Source organism: Saimiri boliviensis, chromosome 9, assembly GCF_048565385.1.
Source record: "Saimiri boliviensis isolate mSaiBol1 chromosome 9, mSaiBol1.pri, whole genome shotgun sequence".
In the NCBI taxonomy this organism is placed as follows: Eukaryota; Metazoa; Chordata; class Mammalia; order Primates; family Cebidae; genus Saimiri; species Saimiri boliviensis.
The window spans coordinates 79,317,457-79,331,770 of NC_133457.1; the positions used below are offsets into that span (position 1 = coordinate 79,317,457).

The 14,314-nt window shown below is 49.5% G+C and overlaps 1 pseudogene; it reads right to left on the reverse strand.

Moving 5' to 3' along the window:
* Positions 1 to 505: 505 nt before the first annotated feature.
* On the reverse strand, positions 506 to 1,218 carry LOC101033706 (small ribosomal subunit protein eS4, X isoform-like; annotated as a pseudogene).
* Between the last annotated feature and the right edge of the window lie 13,096 nt (positions 1,219 to 14,314).

Consider the following 14,314-nt stretch of genomic DNA (forward strand, 5'->3'; position numbering starts at 1 on the left):
TGGGCCTGGGATGGTCCCTGGATTTTCCATGTTTCTGGAGTGGGGTGGTTGGGGAGCTGGGGGCTGGGAGCTGGGAGCTGGGCAGATGACCTGTGCAGACCTGTTAAGGGCTGCTCAGGGGGCACAGTACCCAGGGCCTGCTTGTTGATCCCCACTGGGCCCAGGCAGGTGCATGGTGGGATGAAGCCAGCCTTCCCAGGGAGTGCACAGCAGGGGTGGGGAGCAGGGCCTTGGGGAACCCTAGAGAGCAGGGCATTGTGGCCATGATGAGTGCTGTGGTCTGGATATGTTTCGCTAAGAGCTCAGCTGGGGCTGGCAGCCTCAGTTTCTCTTCACATGGGCCTCTCTGTGGGGTAGCTTTGGGAAAATTTATTACATGGTGGCTCGGGGCTTTGAAGGCACATGTGCCAAGAGAGAGAAACGTCCGGAAGCTGGGTAGCCTGGTCCAACCGTGAGGATGAGATTATCTGACATGGTTTATGGTGGACTCCACCAGCCAAGGAGGTCATAGAGGCCTGCCCAGTTTCCAGATGAAGGCAATAACGAAAATATTGGAAAGTCGAGTGGCAAAGCTGTTGCCATTGGCATCTTTCACGTGAACCATGTCAAAAGATCCAGGGTGCCTCTCTCTGTTGGCGATCACACCAATTCTTCCCAGGTTACCTTCAGTCACCATACACAGGTTATCAGTGTCAAACTAGATGAAATCAGTGATCTTCCAGTCTCCAAATTGATCTGAGTGGTGTCATTCACCTTGATGAGGGGATCAGGGTAGCGGATGGTGTGAGTATCATGAGTCACCAGATGAGGGATTCCTTTTGTGCCCATAAAGATTTTTCTCACTTTGCACAATTCGTACTTGGCCTCCTCAGGTGTAATATGATGTACAGCAAAGCAACCCTTGATGTCCTAGATCAGACGGAAATTCTCTCCCGTCTTGTCAATGCTGATGACATCCATGAATCCAGCAGGCCAGATTCTGTCGGTTCGGACCTTGCCACCAATCTTCATGAACCGCTGCATGCGAATCTTCTTTACTTCACCTCCTGTCAGGGCATACTTAAATCTGTCCCTTAGGAAAATGATGAGGGAGAGACACTCTCTCAACTTGTGAGGACCGGTGGATGGACGAGGCACAAACACACTGGTCAATTTACCCAGCATCCAGTGCTTTGGAGCTGCCACCCGCTTCAGATGCTTCGTGGGACCACAAGCCATGGCTGTGTTAGGCAAGGAAAGAGAACCAGAATAGCTTTTGAATACATTCATTCATTCATTCGTTTATTTAGTTAGCAAATACTGGTTGAGTAGGTACTATACTCCAGGCACTGTTCTAGTGGCTGGAGATACAGCAGTCAGCCAAACAAATTCCTTCCATTCTTCAAGGGAGAGAAAGAAAATAAACAGATAAAGAAACAAACACATGGGATGACACGTGCTGGTAAGCTGTGAGACAAGGCTGGGTGAGGGCTTGAGAGGGGAGGCAGCGGGTGTTTTATGTCAGGCAGACAGGGAGAGCCTTACTGACCAGGTGACGCCTGCATAGAGACCAGGAGGAAATGAAGGTCAGCAAGGCACACACCGGGTCTTTCTTCTCCATCCCATGGCCACAGCTCCTCGTCCTTTTCCCTCCCAACCATAGAGAGTAGCTTCAGGCTGGGTGCTCACACCTTTGTAATCCCAGCACCTTGGGAGGCCAAACAGGAGATCACCTGAGGTCAGGAGTTTGAGACCAGCCCGGCCAACATGGCAAAACCCCGTCTCTACTGAAAATACAAAAATTAGTCAGGTGTGGTGGCGTGCACCAGTAATCACGGCTACTTAGGAGGCTAAGGTGGGAGAATTGCTTGAACCCGGGAGGTAGAGGTTGCAGTGAGCCAAGATCCTGCCACTACACTCCAACCTGGGCAATGGAACGAGACTTCATTAAAAAAAAAAAGAAAAGAAAAAGAAAAAAAGAAAAGAAAAGAAAAGAAATTACCTTCCCTTTGAGCTTCTCGCCTTAATCTCATCCCCTATTCATCCTCTTTCTGTGACTCCCTGCCTCCCATTGGATACATTTCAAAGTACAGCATAAAGGGCATTCAAAACTCTCTCCAAGCCTCTTTTCCAGCAAAGTCTTCCTGCAGCGGACAGAACTTGAAATGGCCCTGTGAGCTCCACCCTTGGCTGTTTCGGCCAGTCAAATTCCCCCACCTCTTGGGTGCAGGTAAAACCTGTGACTTGCTCCTACCAAGAAGCAAGAATATGGGTTATCACTCTCTTTATATGATAGAAGGTTCAGTCTTAGCAGGCTTTATAGAGATTCTGCTGGCTTTGAAGAGGCAGCATCGGTGTTGGGAGCTACCCACGGAGAGGACCCACAGCAGGGAACTGTGGTGGCTTCTAGGAGCTGAGGGCTGCTTCCAGTGGCCAGCCAGTAAGGAAGGTGGGGCTCTCGGTCCGAGTCACAAGGGGAAGAATCCTGCCAGAACCCCGCATGAACTCAGGTGTGGATTCCTTCCTCTCCAGGTCCCTGTGACCCCTGAGGCAGCCTGGGGAACCCCTGAGCAGGGGACCTACCCTAGCCATGTGGACACCTGGCCTGAGGAAGCTGAGAGAATATGCGTGTGTTGTGCCGAGCCTCTCGGTTTACGGTAGACTGTCACACAGCAACAGAAAATGAATCCACTCAGCCGCCGCATCCCGTTCAAACTCTCAGGCCTGCCCTGCTTCCAAGCAAATTCTTTCTTTTTCATGCTCTGCTAGAGCACAAATTCTATGTAAACAAATTCTCTAACCCTACATTTTCTCCCTGGTAAGATCGCATGAGTCCTTCAAAGCCCCATTTAAACGCACCCTCTTCTCCATATTCTAGTTACACCCTGGTCCATCTTCCCCCACCGCAGCCCCGAGACCCCTGTTCTCACTGCCCTTTAAACATAGGCATGGCATTGGTGGCATCTGCGTGCCTGGCACTTCCCTCTCTTCCTCATCTCTCCATCTCAGGGTCTAGCACAGTGCCTGGCCGCCAGCAAAGCAAGCGTTTCTAACTCGGAGTGCGTGCATGTGTGGATGGGGCTCATCGTATCCATTTCCCTAAAATCCCATTCCCTGAAATTGCTTGGCAAATGCTGCTTAGGAGGGTATTTTTCTCTGAGTCTATGTCTTTCTTCAGACTCTCAAAGAGGCTTGAGGTCCTGGAAAGATTAAAGCCTATAGAAGCAGGGTGTCAACGCACATTTCTTGAATTGAAGCCACTGGGTTGTGGCCCACTAAAAGGCTTTTCATTTTCAGCTTTATGGCGAATTGTAGCTTTGCTAGAGGAATTGGAAGCCTTCTCGGTGTTTTGCAGGAGAGCTGCTGTTTTGACATCTGCAAAGGTGCAGTCACGTAGGCAACCTCAGGTTCCAACTGGGGATGCAGATGGTCCAGCCTGGGGAAAGAGTGGGCAGGGGCGGGGCTGGCGTGCAGGGAAGCTCGGTCAGAGGCTGCCCCGGGAAGAGTGAACCCAGTGAAGAGTCAGGTTGATGGGCACAGGCAGGGCCCAGGGGGCTGGCTAATCCTGCCAACGTCCTTTAATAGTGCCAGGTGCTAGGATAGCTATTCCCCACTGTCAGCTCCCCTGGGCTCCCAAGGACTGCCTTTGGCAGTGCCAGTGTATTTTTAGCCCTCCAGCAAGTGGAACAAAGTGCTCGGAGAGGCGCTGTTTCCCTCTTGACTGCAGGCAACGTTTGGCACCTTTCCGAGACTAGACGGCGAAAGGACCCCTCCAGCCACAGAGGGGAAGTGGATCCGGCTCCCACCTCCCTCTCAGTCCCTCCCGCAGGGCCTTCGGAGAGGAACGTCGTAATTTATTGGACAGGGGCCAGGAATGTGAGCCCCCCGGTTGTTTGGGGAGAGAGAGTGGGCTAGCCTTTCCCTAGCAGAGGACCCAGCACAGGGCAGCAGGCTCCCCTGGAGGGAGCTCTCCAGCTGCTCACTCAGGAAAAATGATGTGTCCCAAGACCACCTGCAGTTAGGTGGGCAAGGCAGGGCATGCTAGGCCAGTGGGCTAGGCAGACGGGTGAGCCCCTGATCATGCCAGAAAAGCCCTTATCCCTGAAGGCTGCCATGAGGGGAGGTGGGGTTGAGAGTGGCAGGAAGCCACTTCCTGACGACCCATTGGTAAACACCCCAGGTCAGCCTTGAGCATTGATCTGCCAAATATTTGCTCGGGTCCCTGACCTAGCTCACTTCCTGCCCTGACCTCCTCCCCTGCTGCAGCCCAGCTGCCCTGCCCCTTGATCCTGAAGGGGTGGACATCATTTCCCAAAGAGGCCCTTTCCAGGCACAGTCCCCCCTCATGTGGCGTGGGCTGTGGGTGAGGGTGGATGGACTGTGGGCTGGGCGGGCATCCTCACGGGCCCTTTGTTTGAAGTGGCCACCTCAGCGAAGCGGGCAAGGTTCACACAGCTGCCCACGCAGAACCAAACTCCACAAGGACCAGGATGCCAGGGCTCCCTCCCCGACAGCTGTTCCACCCCCGACACCTGGGAAAAAGAGAGGTCTTGCTTCTCCCAGAAGGCAGGAGGAGGCCAAGGGGTCTCTGGTCCGGAGAGGCTGTCTCTCTTTAATCACACACACGTACACACACACCCCACTTCCTCTGAGTGCCCGCCCTCGGTCGGCCACCACGCTAAGTTCTGCACACTATGCCCTGCGTCATTGTGACTCTGTGGGTTACTTTGCTCCATTTTACCAACTTGGAAACCAGGACTCGGAAAGGTGGGGTAACCTGTCCGAGCTCACACAGCCGCGAGTGGGGAAGCTGCTGGGTGTCAGATCCCGGGCTGCTGGATGGCCTGCCGCACCCAAGCAAGGAGGGAAGGACAAGAAGATCATGCATCTGTTCTGGAAGATTCTGGGACAAGAGATGTGAGGGGCTGATCGGGGCAGAGCTGCTGTGCCTGCAGAGCACTGATCATTCACAATCATTTCCTGAGACCGCTTAAAGGAAGAGAATAAAACCAACTTGCTTAAGTCATGGTTGTTGGGGATTTTCTGTCACTTGAAGCCAAAGTGGTACTAAATAAAACACCTGCGGTCTGAGCCCCTCCCACCAGGCTGGCTGCTTGCTCTCTGAAGGTTCCTCTGCCTGTGCCTGGCTGTTCCTGCAGGCTACAGCCTTCCCTCTGGCTGTGGCTATCTCTGTATTTCCTTCAAGGCTCAGCTAAAAAGACTGCCTCCTCCATGATGCCTTACGGCATTTCTGAGTGCCAGAAATGATGAGTTCCTTTTCCTGCTGCCTCCAATCTCTCATTTTATTTCTTGTATTGAAATCACCATGCCTGATTGGCGTGTGATAATCGCTCATTGTGTATCTGTCTTACTCCTCAGGATGGAAGAGACAGTATTTCCTTCTGCTTAACGGCAGTGGCATGTGGGTAAACCAGCTCTCTGGGAGAGAAAGCACCCTGATTTATAGTGCTAGCCAATTCCCATGGTGTAAATGCTCCCACCATGGTCAGTTTCAAGCTATGATGGTTTAACAACTGGCTCACAAGATTCCTGAGCATTTAACAGTTGTTTCTCATGAGCCAGTGCTAGCAGGCTCCAGCTTGCTACTGCTTAGGGTATGCCCCCTGATGAGGCTTAAGGCTTGCACTTAGTAGGTGTACAATAGGCTGGGGCCACAAACTCTTAATTGATGGATTATTTGATTCAACACTTTTTTTTTTTAAACTGAAACCTGTACTTTGTTCCTAGAAGAATTTTGAATGGATGTAGGGGAAGATCATTTGCAGCATGGTGATAATCCTTCTCCCTCCCTAGATCGATTGCCCTTTTGCAATGTGACTTTGCTACTTCCAGTCCCTGAATCAGGGACAGCCTTTTGACTTGACTTAGCCATTGGAATATGTGGGGAGTAACTTTATGACAGTTCCAAGCCTGGGCCTCAAGAAGCCCTGAGTACTGCTGCTGTTGTCCTGGAAGCCTGTTGGTTACTATGGATAAAGCCTGGGCTACTGTGCCTAAAAATCAGCCTATGCTGATGAGGATGAGAGATCATGTGGAGCAGAATCATAGGGTCTCAGCTGAGCCATCCCAGATCAGACAGCCCCAACAAACCCAGCAGCTGGCCAAAGACATACAGATAAGCCCAGCTGCGCACAACCCAAATGGCTAACCTGAGGCCTCATGAGCTAAACAAACAATACAGTAGTTGTTTTAACCACTAAATTTTGGAGTGGATTGTTATGCAGCAAAAGCTGATGCACCGTTTTTGCATTCAGAAGTAGCTTAGCTTTTGATTGGAATGTCCATCTCTGTCTGAGTGAGATAGAGATAGTCTCCTGTTCCCCGCTATCCATCAACCAAGAGCAAGAAGACCAAGCGTCAGCACTTGACCCTCCCAGCACATAAGTTCCAGTAGAGTCTTACATGTCTCCCTAAACACAGCCTACAGCAACCCGGAAAATGTGGACCTTCTAGTTATCTGATGTAAGGTTGGACAGGAGGCATGGCGTCTGTCTACACACCGGAGTTCAGGTGAGCTCTCCTCGCCTTTGACTTTGCCTATGCCATGAAGACATGGGGCTGGAGCTGCTCTTTTCCTGTTACTCAATGAAGACTTAACTGCCTTTTGTGGGAAATGTCCACACACAAATTTCCCACAGAATAGGACAGACAAATTTCCCACAGAAGTGGGAAACTCACAAATTCTTCCCTTTTCTGCCCCATAGAATTGCTATTATTATTACTGTTTTTTTTTTTTTTTTTTTTTTTTTTTTTTTTTTTTTTTTGATAGGACAAGAGGATTCTAATGTATTTGGTAGGGCGGTGGCAAGAGAGAAAGAGCCATGTCTTAAAGCAAACAATAAATTTCTTCTTTCAGTTCAAGGGTAAAATCTCGCCTGCAATCTGTGAAGGAGTGTGATAAACCGAACAAAACCAACCTGCCCTCCAGGTTTGAACTGCAGAAACTCTGTGGTCACAAGGCATTCTAGGAAAGGAGAGAGGAAGCGGGCCTTGAAACTGATTTGCAACTGCGCGGGGTGGTGGTGTGTGGTTCACCTCTACCCAGCTGTGTGACCTTGGGCCAGTCTCCAGCCCCCACTGGGACTGCGTATCACATGGGGCTGGACTGCAGAGCCCCACTCTCTTCAGGATACAGTATTTTGATGTCGGAGAGCTGGAGAGGCTCCTGGCATTTGACTGTTTACCCTTGGAGGTGTGTATGACCACGTGCCATTGGCATACAATGTACCCATTGTGATGACAGGGAAGTAGTGTGGTGCCTTCCCCAGGTTATATTTGGCCTTGGGCCATGGTCAGAACACACACACCCAACATTAGACACTCCATCACTGAGCAACTCAGTGTCTCTCACTGACAAGCTGTGTGATCCTAGGCAGGTTACTTCACCTCTCTGATTTTCCATTTCTTTCTTTCTTTTTCTTTTGTTTTCCTTTCCTTTCTTCTCTTCTTTTCTCTTCTCTTCTCTTCTTTCTCTTCTCTCTCTCTCTCTCTCTCTCTTTCTCTCTCTTTCTTTCTTTTCAGGGTCTGTCTTTCTTTCCTTTTTGAAACAGTCCATCCAGGCTGGAGTGCAGTGGCATGATCTCAGTTCATTGCATACTCTACTTCCCAGGCTCAAGTGACTCTCCCACCTCAGCCTTCAGAGTAGCTGGGATTACAGGTATGCAAGACCATGCTTGGATAATTTTTTTATTATTTGTAGAAATGGGGTTTCCCCATGTTGCCCAGGCTGGTCTTGAACTCCTGGGCTCAAGAGATCCTCTTGCCTTGGCTTCCCTAAGTGCTTGGATTATAAGCATAAGCCACCACATCCAGCCTGATCTTCCATTTCTTCCTCGAAAGTGTCATGTGGTGTGAAACTTTTAGGATGCTGAATTGCAAGAAATATTGAATAAAAACATATATAGTGAAACTGTATGATTTAATACATAGAACATATACAGAAGCCTATTTTTTCCTGTTCACTTACAGGAAATCATGTTGACCAGAAGGTCTAATTTGGCCTCAAGCAGCCACACAACACTCAGACCTTCTGAGATGTTCTCATTTTTCGGTTTCAGGACTTTATGTTCAGTTGTACATGGACACCTGGAACACTTTTATTTTTTTTTGCTATAATCATTATTTCCAGGTTTTATGGAACACCCTCGGTTAATATCTCAAAGGATTATTAAAAGGATTACATGAAATAATCCACCTAAAGCATGGAGCTTAGTGCCTGGGCCAGTGGATGCTTCATCTACGGCAGCTGCTATAGTGACTTCCCCACAGCGCTGGACGTTCGCGTCTACTAATGTGAGGATCGATCCCCAGCTCTGGCTGGCAGGGCCACTCAAGAACCCAGCCATCCTGGTTTCCCAGACCACAGGTCATCTCCCCACCTAAGGGCATTCTCCCACAGTCCCCTCCTGTTGGGAGCAGGGTGACAAAGCCTTCTCCCTTGCCCCTTATCCTCTCCAATGCTGTAGGGATCAGAAAAGATGCAAAGCTGTCAGCAGAGGCAATCTCCTGCCTTCAGGTAGGCACAGGGCCCTTCTCATCCCCATTACACAGCTCAGGCCATAGGGCCTGTCACTTTCCTATCTGTCCTCAGATCCATCCCTCATCCTTCCCTGCTGTGCTGTGTTGCTGGGCCCAGACCTCTGTGGACTACATTTCCCAGGCTCCCCTGCACTCTGGCTTCCTGATAAGTTCAGTCAACTGGAGGCACTGGCAGGAGACTGAGCTTGGTAGGGAGAAGCCAGGATAATTCTCCAGCCCTTTCTGCTTCAGGTGATGCCTCCAGCAATGACCAAGTCTCCTCCAGGAACTTCAGTTCCTGATAACACCCTGTCTTCCTTTGTCCCTCCAGCCCTGGGACAGTAGCAGTTTCTTGCAGTTTCTACTTTCTGGGTTGCTGTACCCTCCCCTGTTTAGGTTTTCAGCATTTCCATCACCTTTGCAACTACAGGTGACCCTTGAACAACATGGGTTTGAGCCGCATGGGTTCACTTTTCCATGGATTTTTTTCAATAAACCTTTTTTTTTTTTTTAAGATTTGTGACAATTTGAAAAAGGTGTGAAGCATGATCTAGAAATATCAAGAAAATCCAGAAAAATGTTAGATATGTCATGAATACATAAAATATATGTAGATATGAGTCTATTTTATCATTTACTACCATGAAATATACACAAATACGTTCTAAAAACTTAATCAAAACTGTAACATACGAACACAGACCACGCATGGTGCCTTTCAGTCAAGATAAATGGAAATGAATGGAAGGATATAATATTAAATAATAACTGCATAGATTAACTGTACTGATACCGTACTACTGTAATAGCTTCACAGCTGCCTCTTGTTGCTATTGTGGCAAGCTCCTGCTGCAGGTTTCCACTTAAACACCATATGATGCTGATCATCTCCCTGTGAGCAGTTCGTCTCTATCGATAAACTACATATTGCAGTGAAAAGTTATCTCCTCTGGTTCTTGTGCATTTTTCTTTGTGTTCGATGCAATACCATAAACCTCTAATAGCATCACGGGACCCATATGAAGTGCCACTATTGATGCTGGAGGTTCTCTCAAGAAGCAGAAGAAAGCCATGACATTACAAGAAAGTTGAATTGCTGGATGTTTACTGTAGATTGAGGTCTGCAGCTGAGGTTGTCTGCTATTTCAAAGACAAATGAACCAGCGTAAGAACCGTTGTAAAAAAAACAAAAGGAAATTCGTGAAGCCATTGCTACTGGCAGGCACAAAAACCTTGTACTTTTTTGCAAAATTGCTTTCATATCGAAAATGCAGCTTTTATGTGGGTGCAGGATTGCTATAAGAAAGGCATACCTATAGACTTTAATAGGATTCGCGAAAAAGCGAAGTCATTTTACGACAACTTAAAGCAAAAGGATGTTGGAGGGTCTAAAGCTGGGGCGTTTAATGATAGCAAAGGACGGTTTGATAATTTTGGAAAGAGGTTTAGCTTAAAACAATGTCAGGATAACAGGAGAAGCAGCTCCCATGGATCAAGAGGCAGCAGATGAGTTCCCAGATGCCATTAAGAAATGATCACAAAAATCACCGAGAAGAAAGGATGTCTACCTGAACGGTTTTTAAAATGCAGATGAAGGGACCATATTCTGGAAAAAATGGACAAAGAACATCTATTAGTAAGGAAGAGAAGTGAGCCCCCAGGATTGAAGGCAAGAAGGGATGGGCTAACTCTACTGTTTTGTGCAAATGCAGTCAGGTTTATGATTAAGACTGCCCTTACATACAAAGCTGCTAAACTCCGATCCTTGAAGAGAAAAGATAAACTCTAGTTGCCAGTCTTTTGGTTGTACAAGAAGGCCTGCATAAGGAGAACCCTTTTTCTGTATTGTCTCCTTCGATGCTTTGTTCCTGAAGTCAGTAAGTACCTTGCGAAGTAAGGACTGCCTTTTTAAGTTCTCTAGACTGTGGACAATGCCCCTCACCACCCAGGACCCCATGAGTTCCACACTGAAGGTGTCAAAGTGGTCTCTTCCCTAAACACAATGTCTTCAAGTCAGCCTCTAGATCAGAGTCATCAGAATCTTTAAGATTCAATACACACAGTATTCTATGGAAAGGATTGTCAGTGCTATGAGAGAGAACCCCAATGAGCCTTTGCTGCCCCTCCCATCAACAGATGGAGTTTATTTCTCCACCCCTTGAATCCATGCTGGTCATGTGACTTGGCCAATAGGATGTGGTACAATCCAGCCCAGGCCTCAAGAGGCCCAGCACACTTCCATTGCTCCCTTGGAAACCCAACCAGCCTGTGCTGTGAACATGCCTGGGCCAGTCTCCTGGAGGAGGTGAGAATGTAAAGCAGAAGGAGCTGCTCCTGCTGAGACCGTCGGCACCAGCTAGTGCCCAGCTGAGCTGGCAGCTTGCTCCAGATGCAGAGGTGAGGCCCAATTGAGGCCAGCTGAGCCCAACCCAGATTCAAAGAACCATTCCAACCACCCACAGACTTGTGAGTAAAAGGAAACCGTTGTTATCTTTAACCGGTACATTTTGAGATGGTTTGTTATATAGCAGTGGTGGACATGCTCCATGTGTGGGTGATGGCAGAAAGTAGAGAATCCACATTTGTTTCTGATTCATAACACGTCCTGTGTCCAGGAGTCCCCAGTGGCAACAGGGATCTCCAGGGCAGCAGCAGGAAGTCCGGTCCAGCTGGCTCTGACCTCAGTGGTCAGCTGAGGAAAATGTGAGTAGATGGTTGAGTAATTACATCTGGTCAAGTTTAAGGTGTGGGTGCTGGACACAGTCCTCAGCTCCTGGAGTGATCCTGGGTGCTAGGGGATCAGCTCTGGGGTAGGAACTCTCCAGGGTGGGGCTACCCTCTCCCCTCTGCTGCATTTAGTAGAAAAGTGAAGCACAGAAAGGCTGCCAGCTGCCTGCCCTCAATCGTGTTTCCTGATCTTACCAGTTACGGAGCCTCTATATTATTAGGCATAGCACAGTCACCTTTCCTGGCCTACCTTATGACAAGAGTGGCCAGTCTAAGCAGAAATCACTGGGTGGGGATCTTGGCCCAGGTAGCAAGCCTCCCTCTTCCTTCTCCTTCCCTTCCCACCTCCCAGTTCCCTCATGCTGAGGCGCCCCGAGCACACACATCTGGCAACCACACTCTATCATTCTCTTGCCGACAGTGGTCCCTTGGCCACCCTCAGGCCAAGGGGTACCTTCTAGAAAGGGGGATGGGTGATCATCTGGCTGGGCATGTCCTCTTGGCCTCACCAACTTCTTACTCTGTGGGAAGGACCATGGCCCAGGAGAGCCAGCATGGAGTTTGGCAGGGCCTGAAGCCTGGGCAGGAGCCTCTCTCAGCAGGTCAAAGCCCAGTATGGTTGCAGGCCTCCTGGCATCACTGCAGACCTGGCTCTCTGGGGACGCTAGAGTTACCCTGCTTCCCAGTGGACTCATTCCTCATTCCTTGGACCATTAGAAGCTCATTCCCCTTTTCCAAGGAATGACAAGTCATGTCTTTCCAAGTTAACTTCCTGTTCCCACCCATTCTGTGATGTAGCTGACAAGGGCTTTCTTTAAAGAAGCAAAAACCCTAAGTTGGATCTCTGCTAAGCATCCCCTTTGGAAGGTGACAGAAGGACATTTCAGCCCATCTGAGCCTGTCCCCCTCCTTGGTGCTCAAAAGTCACAGACCCGTGACTTGCCTGCCTGATTCATGTGACCCTGTCCCTGCACCAGTGCCTGTCATCCTTTCCTGTTCGAGACCATCTTGGAGGCCCTCAGCTCCCAGCTGTCCCCTCCCACCCTGGGCCCCTGCTGCTCAGTATGTTATCCAGAAAGCATGGGGCAGATGTTTTTGGCAAACCACTGGGCTGTGGCTAACCTGTGGGGTGGCGGGGGCGGCTGTGCAGGTGTGTGGGGTTCCCCTCCTCCTCCCAGCCATCTGGGCTCTCTGGGGGAACAAGTTATGTATATATTTATACTAGCAGGGACTGTGGAACCCCCAGCAATAAATACTGACGGCTGAGGACTTTGGGTGCATGTTATCTTCTGAATTAGACGCCTCTCACCTGCCTTGAAGGTTGGGAAGCTCGGTCTATAGCTTTAGCTACAAGCCCTTGATGAGTGCCGAAAGGTCTGTTTCCTTACTGCTAAGAAAACCAAGGCTCAGAGAGGAGCAGGGACTGGATCCAAGCATTCTGACTCTAAGGGCCTTTCTGGGGGCCCAGGTGGGTCTGGCTTCATAGATTTCCTCCGGGGAAGTGTGAACTCTGCAAACTGCAGCCTCTCTTAGGGTACGGAGCTGCTTCCGAGGTTTTGGAGGGAGCTTCTAGAAGCCTTCCTAAGTGCTGAGCTCCTGGTCACGGACAGGCTGCTCAGGGCTTAAGGGGACGGGCTGGGCCCCCCAGCCTGTGGTTACAGAGGGAAGCGCTCTGTGGAGCTCACCCCTGAGATGACAGCTGCAGTGTGTGTTCTGGGACCCAGACAAAGGCACCCCTGCTCCTTGAAGGCATCACTGGGAGCTACTCAGAGGAGGAGGTCAGAGACACCCTTGTGAGATGATCGTGCCAGGAAGGTTTTGCCAAATCCTGTTTTCAAAGTGAAGCAGTGAGCCCGTGTGTATGATGTGCATAATGGTTGTGTGCACATGTGTGTCCGTGATGAGTACATGTGCAGGTGCACGTGTGGATATGTGTGTGTATGTGCATGAGAGATGTGTGCATGTGTCAGCAATTATGTGCGTGTGTGTATGCATGTGCCTCATCGGCAGGTGTGCTTTTGAGGGTGTGTTTGTGTGTTTGTGTATGTATCTTTATGTGTGTCATATGTGTGTTTGTGTCTATGCACATGAGGTTTGTGAGCATATGTGTAAGTGTGTGTTTGATAAGAATAGCCCAGACCGTGGCATGTGGATGGTGCCTGGTTTTGTCCCCTCCAGGGAAGGAGGGAGCAGCCATCTGTATTGGCCAGTCCTCGTCCTGACACCACCCTTTTGCCCCAACTTTTTTTCTGCTAAGCCTTCATCTGGAACCTGCTGCCATGTAATACTGCCTAAAGATGATCTGTCCTTCCCAGTATCAAAGCAGTGTATGCTCCTTGTAAATAACTGGGAAATAGGCCAGGTGCAGTGGCTCACACCTGTAATCCCAGCACTTTGGGAGGCCAAGGCAGGAGGATCGCTTGACCCTAGGAGTTCAAGACCAGCCAGGGCAATGTGGCCAAAGCAAAAATACAAAATTAGCCAGCGTGGTGGCATGCACCTATAGCCCCAGCTGCTCGGGAGGCTGAAGTGGGAGGATGGTGTGAGCCCAGGAAGTGGGTTACAGTAAGCCAAAATGACATCACTGCACTCCAGCCTGGGCGACAGAGCCAGACCCTGTCTCAAAACAAGCAAACAAGAAAACCCCAGAAAACAACAACAAAACCCTCTGGAAGATAGAGAAGCACACAAAGAAGGAAAGGAAAATTGCCCTTAGTTCCCAAACCCAGAGTGCCGGCTGTGGGTTCATAGAATATTCTTCTGCAGCCGGGACTTAAGGAGCTGAGGAGGAGAGGGAAACATGAGCACCAATGTCATCCGAGGGCCCCTGGCTCCTGGCCCCATGTGGGCTAAGTCTTTGGAACCTCAAGGCCCTACATCCTCATGATGTTGTTGTTGATTTGTTGGATTCTTCATGATTCACAAAGTCCCAGAGGTGATCAGCTTGGCCTGAGCTTTGAAAACCGATACAGTGACCTGGGTTTCACTTAGGTCTCCACCAACCTAAAAGTTGCCTCATCTTGGTTGGCTCAGTCACTTAACCTTTCTAAACCTTGGTTTCCTCATCTCT